This window comes from Neomonachus schauinslandi, chromosome 5 (genome assembly GCF_002201575.2).
Source record: "Neomonachus schauinslandi chromosome 5, ASM220157v2, whole genome shotgun sequence".
NCBI classification, from domain to species: domain Eukaryota; kingdom Metazoa; phylum Chordata; class Mammalia; order Carnivora; family Phocidae; genus Neomonachus; species Neomonachus schauinslandi.
In genome coordinates, this window is record NC_058407.1 from 53,284,219 (window position 1) to 53,290,342 (window position 6,124).

The 6,124-nt window shown below is 37.8% G+C and overlaps 1 pseudogene; it reads left to right on the top strand.

The window, feature by feature from the left end:
• Nucleotides 1-5,295: 5,295 nt before the first annotated feature.
• Nucleotides 5,296-5,843, top strand: LOC110570593 (annotated as a pseudogene).
• The last annotated feature ends 281 nt before the right edge of the window (nucleotides 5,844-6,124 follow it).

Genomic DNA, 6,124 nt, shown 5'->3' on the forward strand with positions numbered 1-6,124 from the left:
TCAATTCTGTAACCTTGAGGCATTGAAAGGCTTCGGTTCTGGTTTGCTTACATGGGCCACCATAGCATTAGAGCCATCTCGGTCTGATGGCCACCTTGTTTAATTAATGGAACAGTAACTCAGGTTGTTGAAAAAAAAAAAGGTACATTGCTTTTGATTGGGCAACTAGTGAGTCCCTTAGTGGCTCACTGAAGAAGTTGAAAAGGCAAATTATCTCATCTTTGACTTTTTCATCTATAAGAAATTCTTCCAAACCAATGAAAATGGGCAAGTGATTTTTAAAGGTCTACCTTTTGATGTTTCAAAGTAAGAAAACAAATACCTAGAATCACACCTACCTCTGCATTAGAAACTGTGCAGATAATTTAGAAATCTATTGGTCATCGGGCTTTGTTCTGCTGGATTTGCATTTATAACAACTACTAACTCTTCCCAAAATGATTGACTGCATAAATGTTTGCACATAACTTTATCTTAAATATGTATTAGCGATTGGTAGTGCATGCCAGTTCTTAGATGAACTGGTGATAACTGAGGCTTTTTACCAGGCAGTCAATTTGCAGAAGTTTAAAAAACAAAAAGATCTTTTCCTCATTTACGTAGCACACAGGTTTTTTCACCAAAGGAAACTGCATTGATTAATAATTTAAATACTAGTATTCTGTAAATCTTATAATCACATGTGCTGTAGAGACTGGATTGCATTCTGCTGTGAGCATTGTGCAAAAGATCAGCTGCTCTTGGGTGGTATTGCTACTGTAACAGTGTGAGTTGCACTTTTAATTTGTCTTCCCATCTGACAGCACATCTAATTATACTTTTTAAAATCTGTTTTAAATGATACTTAAACATTTCATTGAAAGATATTTACATATAAGTAAAGATTAAATAAACAATTAAAAATGATATCATCAAATCCTTTTAATTCAACCACCCATTCAGTTGCATTTGAAATGTAATATATGTTTTGTTTTTCCTGAGCTAATTTTCAAGAGAACCAAAGAATGGCCAGACACTACTGATTAGAAGGGTGGTGAGAAATGAGAGATGACCTTTTCTGGCTTTGAAATTATTCAGTTACTTAATATAGATATCTGAGGATTTGGAAATCTTTTTGTACCGCTGAAATTCCTTTTAAATTTTCCTAGATGTACACATTTGGCAAGAGCAGTGAATAGGACAGGAGCATGTATTTTTTTAAATTAGAGATTGAAAGATTCAATCACACATCTTGAAATGACAGCAGGTTATAATCGCTTTTCTCCTCCTGCTTAGCTTTTTTCTGTCTCTGTCTTAATTTTCAATATTGTTAACCTAGTAGCTGGTCTACTTACTAGAGCATCATTATCTTTACATAGCAGAGTATACGCTCCTGTTCTCTCTCCCTCTCTCTTTTTGGAGAATTTTAATAAGAATTTTTATTGTATCAATGATGTTCTTTCTCCAGACATCTAATGATTTTGATTAGTATTTCAAACCATCCTCTAATTTAAGGCATTGGTTCTCAAACTTTGGTGTACATTTGGATCTTTAAAAAACAACTGATGTCTGGCTCTCACCCCTCAAAGATTATAATTTAGTTAGTCTGGGGTGCAGCTGGGGTCTAGGGATATTGGAACTCCCACATGATTCTGATGTGCAGCAAAGTCTAATCCTCTCAAGGAGTAATCAGGTTTCCTTTAAGGAGTTCTGTGTTGACACAGTGGTTTCCAACCTGTTGGCGTGTTGGAATTACCTGGGGAATATAAAAAAAATGATGCCTATGCTCCACCCTCCAGAGCTTGTGATTTAATTGCTCTGTATGACAGACTGGGATTTGGAATTTTTAAAAAACCCATGTGATTCTAATATGAAGACAAGTTTGGGAAGCACTGTGTTAAGCTATAATTAGAAAAAAGATCTAAGTGATATATATATTTTTTAAGGTTTTATTTATTTATTTGACAGAGAGACAGCCGGAGAGGGAACACAAGCAGGGGGAGTGGCAGAGGGAGAAGCAGGCTTGCCGCTGAGCAGGGAGCTGGACGTGGGGCTCGATCCTAGGACCCTGGGATCATGACCTGAGCTGAAGGCAGACGCTCAATGACTGAGCCACCCAGGTGCCCCCTAAGTGATATTTTCTAAGGAAATCAGAACTTATATATATTTTCAACATGTAGTCCTAGTTGGAGGCTATGTACTTGATTATAATAAGATATGAAATATAATTTCCCCTTGACTGTTAACATTATGTAAGTTGGGAGGGTTGGAGGCACTTGGAACTCTTAAAACATTTTTGTAGTGCACTTTTAATTTGCATTCATACGTGTGCTCCCAGGGAGAAGACATGGACACAAATGACCTTTACTAATAGTATCTATAATCTGTCTTTGACAGATGTATAAAAACATGCATTTTTAAATGAGTGTTATATATTTGAAAAGGAACAAATTGCTTTTATATAATTCACATGAATATTTTTATTTGGGGTCATAATATAGTAAGTCTTCCAATTTCTGTTACCAGTATTTGAATGAGGTATTGAGGTAGATGGGAAAATAATTCTTAAAGTGTAAGTTACTTGATTTGGGTCACTAGATTTTTGTGTAAGACAGATCCTCTATTTCCTAATAACGGGTTTAAACAGTTGACTGCAGTTCAGTGGTTACCTTCTACTTTCCCTCAGACATTCCTTGTATGGCAGCTTTGTTTTGCCAGCTCATCTCCTGTTGCCCAGCTGCACCTCCAGATGATTTATTGCTGCCAATAATCTCTATTTCCAATGACACGTTTGTTCTTAGCTACAAATCATTTGATCTTTTTAAAAAGTCATTCTACTTGTTCTTCTTCCACTACATATTCTTTATTCTGTCCAGTTTTTTACTCCTGGAAGCTACTGTGATTATCATCATGATTTAATCATAGTACCTCTGAAAAAATAAAGAAAGAGTCCTATATCCACACAAACACAACAAGCTCAAAATGCTGCATGTGGGCTTGAAGTAATGACCCTGAGAGTGAGGCCCATGTTGTGTGTCTCTTATTTTTATATAGTGGTTTAAAATGAGCAAGTTGCTTTAGTGTGCATTACTACTAAGCCATGTAAGATGTAGGGGGCTGAAGCTCAAGTTTATTATATTAACATACCATTGTATAGAACGGAGCTCAAAAAAAGTGGTGTTTGGCTTGGAGAATGGAGTGAGTTAGGGAAAAGTAAGAATACTGACAGAGTTGTAATGGAAGTGCTGGTAGAGGTGTTATAGAAGATACACTGTGTAGATAATATAGCATGATGAAAGGCCCAGAAATTGGAATAAACAAGTTGTATGTGGAAGAAGAAAATGAGGTCAGCTGAGCAGAAATTTTTTTTTATTTTACTTTCTAAATCTTTAACCATCTCTACTTCCACCTAGGAGTAGCTAATGTGGGAAGGAGATAAGGAACATCTTTTCAACATGTTTTAAATGATAATATGTTGCAGTGATATCTATTAAGTGATAAATACCCATTGAACCAACATGAAGACCTCATTAAACAATGGTTGACCATGGGGACATTACCAGGCCAGAACCAAGATTACAGCAGTGGGGGACTGCACACCTATTGATGAGGTTCAGTGCTCATGTGTATATGCTATTTGGACTATTATTTTCCTTATTGGAGAATGTCTGACAGTGGTGAATAGATCATCTTTATCTTTCCCCCCCATTCATATAATACTATGCAGAAACAGGTACTCCATAAATCCTGACTGTAAGTGCTTATCATTTTGCTTTCTTCTGATATGTTTTCACTCCTCCTGTCAGTATTCTTGATTGCTTTTCAAGTTTTGAATTGGAACGCTTAGTATTTCAAAGGAGGACATCCCTGTGAACATTATTTTGAATGGTTCAAGGAGCTGGTTCAACTTTTACTTGAGTTTCCAGTGCTTTGCATTAGTAGAGATTGAAAGAAGTGTGGCAGCCTGCCAGTGCTATTTGATATAATGCATGTGTTGTGCTGGACATGTTTCATTCAAAGTGATAGAAGGAACAATGGGGGCGTAGTGTGTTCTTTAGAATCAAGTCATTGCACTAGATACATAATGGATGGCTGTTAGATTCTCTTTAACTTATCCTTTACAGTTAAGCTATTGTGTTTGAGGACTTTGAACTTCCTCTGATATAGGACCCCCATGGAGCATGGATGGTTATTCCCAGTCTTTATGTCACTTCTTTGGAGCAAGTTAAGTCCTTGGGTTCTTCTTGGTAACCCCAGTGGGCCTAGCCCAGTGTTTATATTTAGCAGGTGATTAATTAGTGTCTCTTTTTTTTTTAAATTTTTTTTTATTCTTATGTTAATCCCCATACATTACATCATTAGTTTTAGAGGTAGTGTTCCATGATCCATTGTTTGTGCATAACACCCAGTGCTCCATGCAGAATGTGCCCTCCTCAATACCCATCACCAGGCTAACCCATCCTCCCACCCCCCTCCCCTCTAGAACCCTCAGTTTGTTTTTCAGAGTCCATCGTCTCTCATGGTTCGTCTACCCCTCCGATTTCTCCCCCTTCATTCTTCCCCTCCTGCTACCTTCTTCTTTTTTTTTTTCTTAACATATATTGCATTATTTGTTTCTCTTGATTGAGTTAATGACTGCCTACTTTCAGAATGCTACATGTGCTTCTCTGAATACTTAACACAATAGAATATACACGTAGAAAAAGATACACTCAAATGTCACCTCCTCCCTGAAGCTTGACCCTCGAGAAAAGATCAAGACACCCTGTGATCTAGTCCCTCAGCATTTCTCATTTTTAATTTGGAGCAATTTAACATTTCTTTGTGATAATATATGCATTCTTTCCCCAGGTCAGCTTGGGTATTCTTCTTCTGTATGTCTTCTGCTCACGTGGAAACTTACTTAACACAATAGAATACGTATATAGAAAAAGACACACATAGAAAAGTGACTATTTCATTGAGTGGTAGAACATAAGGAGTTTTATATTTATTAGAGAAATCTCTCACTCCAGTGTTGTAAATACGTCTAGATAGTTTAAAACACCTCAAATAAGAAAGGAGGAAGATAGAAGTTATGTTAGCATAGCTGCAAGGAAGAACAAAATGGGCTTTCCTCCAATTATTCTTGAAATGGAATTACCCCATGCAATGTGTATCTACTTCCCTTGGATGCTACTGAGCACAGCTCTTCTCCAGTGGATTCCATTAAGTGTTCGTTGAAAACTTATATGCTCAGCCATGGCCTTGACGTGTATGATTTAAAAGATGATTAATAGTTTTTTGGCTTTCGGCTTGGGGAGGCAAAGGTGCAACTTTCTTTGGTTGTCCCGAATCCAGGTTCATTGACACCAGCCACCTCCGCCATGCCGCCTAAGTTCGATCCCAATGAGACCAAAGTCGTGTACCTGAGGTACGCCAGTAGCGAAGTCGGGGCCATGTCTGCCCTGGCCCCGAAGATTGGCCTGCTGGGTCTGTCTCCAAAAAAGGTCGGTGATGACATCACCAAGGCAACCAGTGATTGGAAGGGTCTAAGGATTACAATGAAACTGTCCATTCAGAACAGACAGGCCCAGATTGAAGTGGTACCTTCTGCCTCTGCCCTGATTATCAAAGCCCTCAAGGAACCAGCAAGAGACAAAAAGAAGCAGAAAAACATTAAGCACTGTCGAAATATCACTTTTGATGAGATTGTCGATATTGCCCAACAGATGCGACACTGATCTTTAGCCAGAGAACTTTCTGGAACCATTAAAGAAATCCTGGGGACTGCCCAGTCTGTGGGCTGCAATGTTGATGGCCGCCACCCTCATGACATCATAGATGACATCAACAGTGGTGTGGTGGAATGCCCAGTTAGTTAACTACAAAGGAAAATGTTTCAATAAAGGATCATTTGACAACCAAAAAAAAAAAAAGATGATTAATACTCACTCATACCTGTTAGATTAGAAAAAGAAATGGAAAGTAACAAGTGTTGGTGAGGATGAAGAGAAATTGGAACTCCTATGCACTGTTGGTGGGAATGTAAAATGGTACAGCTTGCTATGGAAAACAGTATGGTGGTTTCTCAAAAAGTTGAAAATAGAGCTCCCATATGATCTACCAATTAAACTTATTGGTATATATCCCAAAAAATTGAAAG